Below are 13,833 nucleotides of genomic sequence, written 5' to 3'. Positions count from 1 at the left end.
ATTCTTCTCCCCCCTGCAATTTATTACCTTCTGTGCTGTGTACCAGCCCCTGGAAGCCCTGTGAAAGCTTATTTTAGTTGATCAGAACCACAGAATAATTTAGGTTGGAAAAGACCTCCGAGATGATCAAGTCCAACCTCTGACTTAATAGCCCCCATGCCCACTAAACCATGCCATGAAGTGCCAGGTCCACTAGTTTTTTGAGAACTTCCAGGGATGGTGACTCCACCACTGCCCTGGGCAGCCCGTTCCAGTGCTTAACCATTCTTTCAGTGAAGAAATTTTTCCTAATATCCAACCTGAGAGTCCCCTGGTGCAACTTGAGGCCACTTCACCTTTTCCCTGTCCCTGATTCCCTGGGAGAGGAGACTGACCCCCACCTGGCTCCCCCCTCCTGTCAGGAAATTGCACAGTGAGAAGCCTCCTATTCTCCAGGATGAGCAACCCCCTTCCAGCTCCCTCAGCTGCTCCTCAGAGAACTTAAATTCCAGACCCTACACCATCACCCAAGATGTACCCATCTGTGGAGTCCTGAGGACAGGCAAAAAAATACGTTCAAACTCTTTCTCTTCAGGGCGCAGAAAACCATGTAAAAGACTAATCACATCATTTCCTAAAGCTTCATCCCCCCCACAAGGTGCAGCCCTCTCTTCCTTTACCACAAGGACAACAAAACCAACCAGCTCAGACCAAGAACCAAACTTCTAGACGGCTGAAGGAGAGAAATCAAGTTAGTGTGGACAGGTTCTCACAAGGGCATCTGTCAGCAGCACAGCCAACGCAGTCCTCTCCAAGAAAATCCTCATGAGAAGGTCCAAGAAACCTGAGATCCATCTGTAAAACAAGGAAAGCAATGACACTTCCAAGCCATCATCTTCCCAGGGCAAGGCTAACCCGTGCTGTAGCATCTCTTCCACACAGCAGCATTCATGACACACATGGATTCGAAGCCGAGGTCCGGCTGCCTGGCTCTGCCTTTACCACATGCCCTAAGGATGGGTGCAAGACCACAGCATCTCCACCTGACCATCCAGAGAGCAAGTCCTGCCAATTAATATCATTTGCACTTTTGAAGAAAGCATCTTTCAGAACGTGCAGTAACAACTCTGTGTGTTTCTAGAACACGGCTAATGAGAAACACGCCCGCATTAGGGCTGTAAACTGTCATTTCTAAACTGGAAAAACAAATGAACTCCACAGAGAGAGCTATTGTGCTGCTCCAAGATGCCTCCTTCTAATTAGGTCCTGGAAGTTTCAGAACATTTTCAGATCTTGAACTGCTCTGTCCTTCCTAGATTTAATGATCAGAAGAGCTGAGGGCAACTTTCTCATTGAACTAGGGAGAAGAAGAGGAACAGAGGAGTTAGTTAATTTTTTTTACATTTAAGAGCAGGAGCTCGGAAAATAGGAAGAGCAAACCCAGAATTCACTGTAAATTGCTAAAAATGGTAGATGGAGGAGCATCTGATTATGTTTTTGTTTCTGTAGTTACAAATTAAGTACTCTGTAATCCTGCAGAGAAAATTATGAGAATGACACGCCAGTGACTTAAGCCCTAATCCTAAATACTTCATAATTCACGTTTTTATTTGACACTGATGGGATCACTTGCAAGAGTAAAGCTTTGTCTGCAATTAAAGCACTGCAAGAATAAAGTTTACAATGGTTTTGTTTTGCCACTGAGTAACTGTGGTGATTTACACGTGGTTTAGCTGCATTCAAAACACCTATCAGAGAACCCTCTCCCTTCCACTGATAAACTCCTGCAGAATTCCTGCACTTGGAATAATATGAGAACTGTGATCCCATCTGTGACTGCAAATGACAACTGTGGGCACTTTATCAGATTAATCAGGGATAATCAGAGAGAACATGCACTGGGTGCGACTTGGAAAGACTTCCATGTGGACCTAATGATCCTGCACAGGAAATTCATTAAAAAAAGAAGTCCTACTGCTTCCTTTCCATGCCCTGCCACAACAGGAGCTTGTGTAAAATGGATTTTCTGAGAGCTTGACTTAGGGACAGCTTTACGATCCATCTGAAAGAGCGAGCCAGCCTGTAATTTGCAGACAATGGCCTGTGAGAACATTACATCTGACAAACTGCTCAACTTACTGTAACTTCTTAAATTCCTTTTTTTTTTTTTAATAGAACATGGAGCCAGGGGAAGATGACAGAGTGACAAGTCTGCAGAAAGGCTCTGTCTACATAGCAGGGGAAGGGACTGTGAGAACTTCTTACTTAACGCCTCACCATGGATCTCATTTATGAGCTGCTGCAGACACCCCATGGCATGATGGAGATGAAGGAACCACTGAGAAATTATCTGTCAGCTGTAAAACCAATTAATACTAACTGTAGTGAGAAAAGAACTGTCTACCCAGATAGAAATTGAGACTGTGAAGTCAGTTACAGATGTCTTTAAGGGATTTTTTTTTTTTTTTTTGGCCATTTTCAACTTGAACTTAAACCACAGCTATTGGGGAAGAGCTGCTTCATCTTTTCTTTTTCTGCACCATCAATCCCCCAGCGTTTTCAGCACCAGCTTAATGAATTCTACTATCAAGAGAGCTCATCCGCTATGTAATTTGTCTTTTTTTGTTCCCTTCACTAAACAAGCAGGAAAAATGTTTTTAATTTGCAAGGCTGAATAAATACCTACTGTGTTTGCCAAGACTTTATTGACATTCATGGCTGTCCACAAAGCTGACTGACTTCTCACAGAGATGGTTTATCTCCTCAAGTGAAAAAAAAAAAATAAACCTGCCTGAACAAGAAGATGTTAATCTTCCTTAATAAAATAAATGAAAAGCAGCGGTTCAATAAATAATCCTGTGGCTAGTGAAACCCCTTCATCCAGGATATGGTCCCAGAGCAGATTTTTGTTGACAGCAAGATCACTTAGCATTGGGATACCCTCCAGTGCTCGCTGCTGCCTCTGATGCTCCAGTTCATGTCACCTTCCAGTTGTACCCACACGACCGCCCGTGGGCCACAAAGTTCACTCAAATGATTCTAATTCAAGGGGAAAAAAAGGAATAAAATAAAGGGTTTCTTTTCCTGACTGAGTTATTTTCAGCCATCTGGTTTTCTGCACGGTCAGGGAAGAGATGGCGCTGCACTGCTGCTGGGCTGGAAATGAATGGCTGGGAGTGGGCAGAAAACTTATTAAGCTGGCACTAGCAAAAGATGTGAACTGTGGAATTACACCTTGGATAGCATCAAATCCCATCTCTCTTGCTCAGCTGGTCATGAGGAGTTGAGATGAGTTTCAGCCCGCAAGTGAAACACAGCTCTTGAACTTTCACAAGAAAATCAATACACTGAACTCCTGAGGTTCTTACTCAGGCTTTACTGGGGTTTTGCACGAGGTCCAACTTTCCCCGCAGGCCTGAATTTTTCCATCTGAATTTCTCTTACTGAACAATTTTGTCATCTTATGTTAAACGGGCAATGTGCAAGAAACAATCAAAGCCTCCGGTAGCTGGAATTTAATGTGACCAGAAGGTCTGCAGTGGCCTGATATAAACAGGTAAGGACAAAAAGCACTTGGGTGATTGGGGAGGAAATTAATGACATGAAAAACCTGAGAAGATTTCCTACGCTGATGACAGTACTTCCCGTTCCTTCCTGTGCTTTGTTTAGCTGCACTGAAGTAAGAGATCTTGGGAACATCCCTCTGGAACAGCCCTCAAATAAAGACAGTTATTTCCCCACTAGTGAAACATCCAATTTATCCATTATGCACGCACAATACTTTCTTTTATCTTTTTAATTTCAAAGCTTCTCAAAGCTTTGAACAGGAAAGGTTTGATGGCTACAAGGTATTTGTAGCAGCTGATACCAAGGAAGGACACAGATGTGCTGTACCTCAGAAAGAACAGCCTCCACCATGTACAACTTTCTCCATGTGCTTCTGGGACAATTCACTACTGACAGGTTTGTCCTCAGAATCTGGAATTAAAAGAAAACAAAACAAAACACAAGAAGCTGTGTTAATTCCCTCTGTGTTGCTCTGCAAAGAGATAAACTGAAATACAACTTCAGAATCATTCTTCTCTTCCTCCAGGTTCTTACACAGGCTTTTTAGCCACATTATGGCTCCTCACAATCCAAGTTTATGTGAGTGCCTTTATGGCCAGAAGAGGCAATCACACGGTGTACCAATAACCCCAGCACTAAATGCAGGTATCATGCTGCCCTTGGAAGGAGTAATTTCTGATCAGAGCTTTAAAACTCATCAAAAGGAATCACTGCCTCTGTTTGATAACAAAGTATATGTGCAGACACTCCTTGTAAGATATATCCAAAACCTCCTGGCAGACTCCTGTGAGGTGCAGTCCACCTGTGCACTGACTCCGTCGCATTCTGAGCCCTCATGCCACAGGGAAATAATTCTCTGTGGAGGCAGAATCCATAAACAGCAGGTGCCAGAGAATCACCTGCTGCATGCAGCAATATCCTTGACGTAGAAGTTGCTCTGAACTCTGTTTTGAAACCTCTTCAGGTTGATTTCGGGGATTAGCAGCAGAGGAAATCCTAAAAATACAAAAGCAGGCTTATCAAGCTGGGGGAAAAAAAAAAAAAAGCAGTAAGATGTTTTTGTGGCAAAGGCTTCAGGATATGAATTATGCATCACCAAAAACTGACTTCAGTTTGGATGGGAGGAGGGAGATTTCTGTGCATCCAAATCCCAGCACAACGGGCACAAGCTGCTCTGCAGGGAATTATTACATGCATCCTGTACCAACATCACCAATTTGAGAACCCCACTCTCCTTTTTTTATCCTGAGTATTATTTTGTGTTAATTGTGAGAACTTGAGGCGGAAATACCCTGCCTCAAATACGTAATAACAAATACCTCCTTGGAACCAGTCACCATCCATTTCAGAGAGGGCTACTGAAACCATAAGGAAGCAGGAACAGCTTGGCTTCAGCCTCGCTCTATTCCTGTCCACAGTCCCACCCTGTGCCCATCACCATAGCAGCTCTTCTGTCAAACACCAACCTTTGGGGCAACAGAGGCAGAAAAACAGTGTTTTGTTGGTTTGTTTTTTTTTTTTTCCCCTGAAGGGATCAGGATTTGCTGGATAAAAGCAGCTGATGTTATATTTTAGCAATTGGACAGGACAGCCATAAGGAACAATGTAATTCCCTGCTGATTGATGAGGTATGTTAATGAAGATATGATAATGATGCAGCCACCCACAACAAAACTCACTGTTGCTTGCCCATGTCTTAACATTATAAAACCAGGTTTCTTCTCATTTCTACTGCTGCCTTACATATTTAAAAGCATCTTATTGGGATCTGGGAGAAAAACAGTGACCATTAGGAATGCAAAAAAAACCCAAAATATTTCTTCAGCTGGAAATAATTCTTCTGACTTAAAGCTTTTGGGATCTAACAGCGATGAGCATCATTTTTAGCAACCACCCTGGCACTGTAGCTGTTATATAAGTTTCAATAGAAGTGCTAATCCCATCCCTGAGCAGAAATGTCCATCATGGAGCACTCCAGAGCTACACACCTACTGCTTGTATCCTGGTGCCATGTGTTGTATCACGGCCACTTCTGTCCCTACAAAGTGAGCTCTTAAAAACCAGGCACCCATTAATGTTGTCGCCTCTCTGCTTATCTCCAGCACTGGATTGATTTCTGCTGCTCCACAAATCACCGAGGCAGTTTGTCTGTCAAAAGGACCTGGAGAGAACTGCTCTTACGTATCTTTTAAAAATAACAATAAACACCACGAAAACATTTATCACCCTGTAATTTTTGTCTGATGTAATACAAACCCAGACTACTTCGGAAGACTCCACGATCGCTGAAGAGGAAGTGAAATTAAAATTATCATGCAGAAAAAAAAAAAAGATAACAATTAAGAAAGATAGGAAATTCAATCAGACCACTTTAAGTTTTAACCCCAGCTGAATTCCTACGCCTCACCAACACACTGCAGCGGATCTTTTATCCAAAGGAAAATATTCTTTACTCCTCCCATCACGTATGACACTGCAAAAAAAACCTAAAATCCAAGCCAGAAATATTTTCAGAGTGAAACAAGCCACCTCTGAACCTTTCCTTGCTATGCTAATAAAGAAGCACAACAAGGAATGGAAGGGTCCCTGAGCAATCTGGTCTAGTGGAAGGTGTCCCTGCCCAGGACAAAGGGTTGGAACGAGATATCTTCAAGGTCCCTTCCAACCCAAACCATTCTGTGATTCTATGAAGCATAAATCAATTTTTTCTTTTTTTTAAAGATATCCACTTCCTACATTCTGCTGCTGCACAGTGACAAATATATGCCAGATACATTTACACTACATATTTCACAGCAGGAAGAATAACCGACGCAGAGATCTTACTCCCATCAAAGTACTGGAAACAGAAATTATTTACCTTTCAAGTTCGCACAGATTTATGAACAGCTTTTCCCTCAACGTGCTCGTCCTTTTGGCACATGCAGGACACCTCTGTGGGATCAGCACCTGGAATTTTTAAAATGATTTATGTAAATGCCTGTGTGCGCGCTTTTCCACTTTAGCTCCCCCTAAAAATACAAAGAAGTCACGTGGTTGTGGTAAAGATAAAGATTTTAGGGGCTGAGCAATGGCCTGTGAGCTGTGCTAGAGACTGGGAGAGCCAGGAGATGACAGGGAATCTTCACTGCATGCTGAGCAAGGATCATCTGGATCAACTGGTGAGCATCTGGCAGGGCTGCAACCAATTACATCTGCACAACCACGCACAGCTTAAGAGTATTTACTGATCCTTCCTCCTGAACCCCTGTTACTACTCAGTTTGGGCACGTGACTTCTGTTACAGGACAGTCACATCATCAGGAGGAAAGCAGACAATGTGCTTCAACAATAAACACTGATGCTGGCACACGCCACTGAAGTTACAGAGCGAATCAGAGGACAACATAAGGCTCCACATATTGAGCACAGCCAAGCAAGAGATGGGAAAAAGGGCTGTTGGATTCTGAAAGTAATTCTGATTTATGGAATAGTTGTTGCTCTGATCTACAACGACTATTAAACAGCTGTAGTTGCGCTAGGAAAGCGTGTCCCTATCCATCAGGAAAAAAATGTACATATATCCAGTATTTGTGGTCTTATTAGTCTCCCCCCTACAACTGCCTCCACCTGTTGAAGCCACAAACAAGGTCAACATCTCATAATTGGAGGATTAAATCATGGCTGAAGTTCTGGATTTGCCTTGAGACCTGAGCAACTCAGTTTCTGCAGTTTTTGAAGCTACTGTGGGTAGCAAATACTGTAGAGCAGGGCAGAGACCCTGTCATGGACCAAGACACACCAATCTAGAAGCTTCACATAAAACAGAATAAAATGAGTTTGGTCTCCAGTTTACTGCCTGAAGCAAGAAAGTGAGAACAGACATAAAAGAAGAGAAAGTGAAAGGAATAATGAGACAATAAAACCTGATATAAAAGGCAGATTAACACTCCCAATGGCCTTTCTACTCTGGACTGCATAGACAGACATAGTTTTGAAACAGAGGCTTAAATAAAAAGGTATTTTTGTGGCATTTACAGAGGGCTGGCATGGGCCAAAAGCTCCCTTCTGTTGACATACCACGTGTGCAAGCCACACAAACACCTTGGAAGGAAAACAAAATGATGCACACAGGTGGAGGTCTGGAACTTGAGTGCAGAAGGAAAGAGAGAGAGTAATCAAATCCATGTTTGCAAAGAAATCTGATGCAGAACGTGCACAAGAGAGAATGTCATTGTGCACATCAGAAATATGATTAAGAAAGACCACAACTCTCTGCCTCCAGAATTACAGAAAACCAGTCAGGATGGAATCTTGAGCTGGAAATAGGACTGATGCCACTGAAAGTCTGACCAGTGAAAAAAGTGGAAGAACTAGTTATAAGATTTGGTTACAAAAAAGCAACCAGAAACTCCAAAGTTTCAAATGAATTCAAGGGGCACGTGTCAGTGCAGGACAGAATCACAGAGGGGAACACAAAACTGCAAATGACAGGTGGAACTTCCTGCTTCCAAAAATCTGGCCATTACTAGACCAAGGAACACTAACTAAACCCAAAGAAACACCAGTTATTTAGTCAATGAGAGATTTCATTCTTTATTCTGCCAGCATTCAAGTTCTCCAGTTTGTAACACACATATTAAGTTAATTCATCAATGACTAAATGAGTTCAGTTAGTTCACGGCATGTAATTAATTAATTCTCCTCTGTTAACAGGCACATCCTAATGTCACTTTGTACTACTTTGCAAATTCAATTTAATTTATTAGACACGATAAGAAAAAGGGAATTTGAAGGCAGAAAACAAAACTGCAGCCAAGACAGATGCAAAACCTACGGAGATAATGCACAACATAAATACCATCTGGCAGCAAGGTCCCTTCCATGCCCAGCAGGGATGACTGTTCTGCATTAACTGTTTTGTGCTTAGAACAGGTTTGGGATGATGGGTACAGGAATGTGGCAGCTGCCAGCCCGTGGTAGTGACCCCACAGCCATTTCCCTGCAGCTGGACTGGGTTCTCAACTTGCACTCCCCCCTCCTTCAGTCCCTCGCAAATAGTTTCATCAAGAAATTCTTTTTTCACAGAACTACTTTGGATTTCCTTGTGGTTTTAACAGTGGCCAAGGAAATTCACTCAAGATTATCCCCGTAATTCCTTCTGTAGCCACTCTGAAGGTTAAAAGGATTATACAGTTGAAGTGATGACTGGGATAATAAAGTATGTGCTATGTAACGCCAGCTGCACAGGCCTTGACAGAGTGAAGTCTAAGAAAAGACAGAAGAGGAAAGCCTTCAAGCACAAAACCTGACAGCTGCTTGAACATGGGGGTCTGCATACACCTGGCATTCCAAAGTCCAGCTGAAAAGCAGGAGCTGGGAGAGGGGCTCAAACAGGTGTGTGACGGTGGCGTCAGGTGGCACGTGCACCAGTGCAAAGCTGGGAGCAGCACCACGTTAGGCTGGATCTGCCTGTCAGACACACCAACTCCTTCAGCAGCCTCCTCTCATCTCAGCACAGAGAGAAAACAGCAGAGAAGCTCCCTCAGCCAAGGGCGGGAAATCAGCTGAACCAGGATAATGTGAATGGACTACGCTTAAACCCTCATTACCACAAAAACTAAGGTAAGTTTCCCTCAGTAACAAGACGTGAAATTTTTCTTGTGTAAGTGCAGCCACACACAGGACAGGAGCTTCGGGAAGGCCAGTCCTGCTGCTGAAGAAGGCAGTGAGACACATCTGTCTGCAGACAGATGCCCAAGGGGCATCCCTTGCCATGAGACTGGCAGGCTGCAGGCATCATCCACATGGACTGTCTTGGTTCTGCCTAAATTTTGGTGGCATTTAGGTGCCTGGAGTCCAGACTGATAAAACTCTCTACTCAGCGGCTGCTGGGACATCAGCATGTGATACACAGAGCCTGATATTTCCAGCTGTTCACGACTGAAGGTGTTCCAACCTGGAGCGAGGGAACCTGCTTCTCACTGAGACTCTGCTGCAATCCATTCAGGCAAAAAGCAGCCTGAACACCACAAAGTCCCCCGAAAGTGCCTAAAATCCACGACAGTCCATGCCAACACCAGAGAACAAGGCTGCACAGGAGAGCTGGTGCTCCTTCACTGGACAGGGAAGCACCCACATGGAAACCAAGAGAGCCCCTTTCTATGCCTTCTCTGCCTTCAGCATCCCACTTCCCTGGAAAACTGGAGCACAGATCCAAGATGTGAGCTTGAACATCTCCCTGCACTGGCTGTGCAGCTCCTGAGCTTCCCTGTGCCCCCTGCCACACACACACACACCCCCTCAGAGCAACTGATGCCCAAATCTCAGTCTAATAAGTGCCAAACAAGTTCCCTCTGGGGTGTCCTCCCTCTCTGCAGATTATTTTGATTCCAAAATTCCATGACATCCACACCCCTGCCATCTTCATAATACCACAAGCGTCTCCCCAGCCTTTTCAGTCTCATTCTGTCCCATTCTGGTGGAAACTGAGCTCTGCCCTGTCATCCGACACTTTTTTCACAGCACATGTAGGAAGTATTTCCTAATTTTGGCTCAAGCAGTTGGGCTCCACACCCAAGGGCAAAAATCCAGCATGGAGACATCAGCTGGGTATCTCTGTGCTCCAGAAAAATTTAAAAACCCAGCTCAGTACTGGGTATTTCTAAAGAGGTTGTATGCTGCATGTACAGGGGGGGACTGAGCTAAGCATCATTTTGATCTGAAGCTTAAAATACGCAACCTTTCCAGGGCTACTTCTGTATTTCCATGGAAAACTGGTAATATCCTTGAATAAAATGAGTAATTAAAAGAGTTTTTAAAGGACTTACAAGGATAGGAATGCAGAGAGAAGGCAAAACTGATTGGGACTACAGCACAGCACTGCAGTGAGGAAAGGAATGACTATGATTATGTTTGAGGTGCTGTAATTTAGGAGAAACTGTAGCAGAACTGTTACAGCAGCTTGCTAATTCTATTACTAATCCTTACATCACACTTTCCAGACTCCTTACGGATTTCCCTCCTAACAGCCTCTGCTTTATCAGCGTTTTTTTGGCAAAAGAAATTACAGTAACTTATGCTACGAGGGAGTAATTGTGTCAGGGGGTTGGTAAGGAATATTCACTTGCATTTCCAGACTGGAACAGCCCTCTGCTTACTGCGCTCTCTACACCATCAGTCTGAAAGAGCCCTCACCCTGCTTTCAGGGCCATGAAAGTTATATTAGGGTTTCCAGTTAAGGTGATGATAATGTGGATCCGGTATGGATGTGACAGGATAGGCTAAACGAGCTAAAATAATTGAAGTCAACATGCAAACCGCACTGTGCAGATCTGTAAAATACTGTACAGACCTATAAAACAGTACAGACTCAAAGCAAGAAGTCAGACCATAGGAATACAGACTATGACACTGTGAAAATTCATTTAAGGCTGTATAATTAAGCCCACACAACAAATGCTTCTTTTTCTCCTCTTAAAATATATCTCCCTCACTTCACATGTCAATATTACTAATAAACTGCCTTGTATCACTGCCCATGGGTACAAAGCCCTTTCTTTGAACACCCCAGCTGCAGATATTTTCAGATGTAAAGGAATGGAGGGGGAGGATTGGCGACAATTGGCCCCAATTAAACTCTTATTTTTTCTCCCCAAATCCATGCTACTGCATCCTAAAAGAGAGATGCTGAGCATATCTGCTGCATCACTTCTCTGAATCCCTGCCAGCACTATCTGCTCTCTGAAATCCCCTGTGGAGATCTCCAACACACCGTGAGCCCTGCACAGCTCCGCCTCTGACCCTTCCTGTTTGGGACTCCTGAGCAATGGGCTTTATCTCATTAATTCAGTGTTTTTTAGGAAACTACTTTTTCCTGCCAGTTTTTAAACCCAGAGGAATTTTCTAGATGTGCAGTGACAGCGCATGAGTAATGGTTCCCTCATTAAACTACCAGGGAGTCATAAAACAAAACAAATTGTTCAGCTTCCCAGTGTTTTTCCGATTTGCTTTCCCTTTCCAAGCCCTGTAGTGCTCACAAACATCCAAACTATCTAAGTGACGTCATTTCTAGTCAGAAGTCTTAAAGGAAACAACACGTCCTCTGCCTGTTGCTCAGTACTCTGCTATTCTTGCAAGTCACTTATTTGTTCCTCAGAGTAGTTTCAAGCCGTTTTATGTTTTAAATCAAGACCCAGCTGTGCTCACATGAAACATATACCTCCAAAATCAGACATCAGAAGCTCATCTGGCACGAGAGAAGGAGCTGTGTCACGTTTGCTGCTGCTGGTAACAGGCTCTTTATCCCATTTTGAAACCCGGGAGTCACAACTATACAATTTACCGAACAGGGATTCAAGGAATACTTTTGAACAGCCCCAATTTCTACAGTGGTTTGTGAGAATGAGAGACAAGACCTCAGTCTCCTGTGTTTCTGTTCAGGATGAAGAATAAGGTACCAGAACAAGACACCAAACTCAGCCCTGGGAGGCGAACATGTCTGAGAATGTTTGTATTTAATATATAATTTGGTAAGAGTTACAGAAGTGGTAACACAACTACCATGATTTTCAGAATGATCCTTTAAGATGCACTTGTAATTTTCACGGTACAGACAGCAAAGGAAGGACTCAGTAAAGTCAAAGGTGATCCGAGTTCAGTGTTTTTACTGAAGAATGTGGATTACTTCAGGAAAACTTCCCCCCCCTTTTGCCTGAACAAGATGTGGGAGCCACAGAATGAAAACCATTTCAGACAGCCTGAACATCTCGCACCACTGAGATTTTAATTCCATCTTTTAATGAGCAGCAGAAAGCAAAGGAATGAGATAAACTGGGAGCTCCAGACCACAGTTCCCAACACATCTGGCAGTGGTGAGGAGACCCATCGCATGAACCAAGCCCAATGACCTTGCAGATTTCTCCATGACTAGAAAACCAACCAGATGGATGCTTATTCCCTTTTAGATGGAACTGCTGGTACCCTGTGCTCAGTCTATCTCCAAGTCAGTGGTTTTGTTGCTGAGGAAAAATCTGCAGCTTTAAATACCCATCTGAGACAGACAGAGGGAGTGATTCAAGTCAGGGAGGAACCCCTTGAGCAAAAGGTGAGCAGAGACCCCAGCCCAGAGCCTCAGGGATGTTCAAGAGCCTCACTGCTAATGATTTCACTATGAGTTTGGTATTCAAACACCCCTAAGGACACAGGCTGTCAGAAATTCGCCTCTTTACACTGCTTTATAATTGGCAACAAAGGTGGGAAAAACTTGCCAGCTTTGCTTGTCAGATCATCCTTACGACAGCGTGCGGAGGTACCGATGAGAAAAGGGGATTTCGTCAGGACTGAAATACATTGCAGACACCGTGGCAGATGGCACTGGGTGAACTGAAATGCAATTGAAAAGTTCAGGGTATTTTAGAGAAGGTTCATTTAAGATGAAACGAGGTAACAGCTTAAGGAATACAAAATAGTGAAGAGAGACAAAAACGTACTCCTCTTCATCCTTCTCCTGACGTGCGAAGGAGCTCAATGAACTGAAATGATTGTAAATATTTTGGCATTTACATTATGGCCCTAATTAGAAACTGACTTGTCCTGATGCACTGGCACGTGCACAGACGCACAGCCCCCACTATCCTGCATGGTCTGCAGTCCAAAGGCTGAAGAGATCTCTCTTGGCACCTGGTTAAATGCAAAAAGCAGGGGTGAAGGAGGGACCTCACAAGAACAAGCCGAACCCAGGACTGACAAAGGGTTAAGAAATTAAGTCTTTGGATAGATAACCTAAACACCAAAGATTTTTGGATTAATTAGTATGGAAGAGAAAGAATAATCCTCTGAATCTTAAGTTGTCCTCTACAAAGAGTCCATCACCTCTCCCCAAAGTCTTTGGTACCGGTGCTGTTAGAGATGTTACTGGAATGGGCACATCCCAGGTCTGAGACTCTGCTGATCCCCTGCTCCTAAGACACAACTCAGCTCTGCAGTTCAACATCTCAGAGACAAGTCTGCTACTGAGGCAGAGTTTGGACAGCATTCCCAAAGCCACAGGGCCCATCAGGCCTGCGGGTAACTAACTCCTCATTAAAAGAAGCAACAAGAAACAAAACCCCCAACCTCTTTTCCAGGCGGTGAATGACACCAGCGTGAGACTGACAACTTTCAGGATGAGGTCACCTCCGCTTCCCTTCAGAAATGAAGCTGGCAAGTACAATTAACAATAATTAAAAACTCCTTTCACAAAGGGACACTACACTTTTATTATCTCTGTTGAAGCCCAATCAAAAGCATCACAATGGGCTTGTTGAT

At 43.7% G+C, this 13,833-nt stretch overlaps 1 long non-coding RNA gene across 3 annotated transcripts in view; it reads right to left on the bottom strand.

Annotated features, from left to right (window-relative positions):
• Positions 1-457: 457 nt before the first annotated feature.
• LOC114069493 overlaps positions 458-13,833 on the bottom strand; it is a 123,639-nt gene continuing 110,263 nt past the window's right edge. The window contains exons 5-7 of one of the 3 annotated variants that reach the window (XR_003573789.1): positions 6,407-6,495; positions 3,874-3,957; positions 458-1,336 (exon numbers count right to left, since the gene is read on the bottom strand). This is a non-coding gene — a long non-coding RNA (uncharacterized LOC114069493). The other 2 variants (XR_003573790.1, XR_003573788.1) reach the window with 2 other exon arrangements.

This window comes from Empidonax traillii, unplaced genomic scaffold (assembly GCF_003031625.1).
Source record: "Empidonax traillii isolate 1590-97213 ecotype Southwest subspecies unplaced genomic scaffold, ASM303162v1 scaffold1275:size218915, whole genome shotgun sequence".
In the NCBI taxonomy this organism is placed as follows: domain Eukaryota; kingdom Metazoa; phylum Chordata; class Aves; order Passeriformes; family Tyrannidae; genus Empidonax; species Empidonax traillii.
This window is presented reverse-complemented; position numbering and strand designations above follow the sequence as displayed.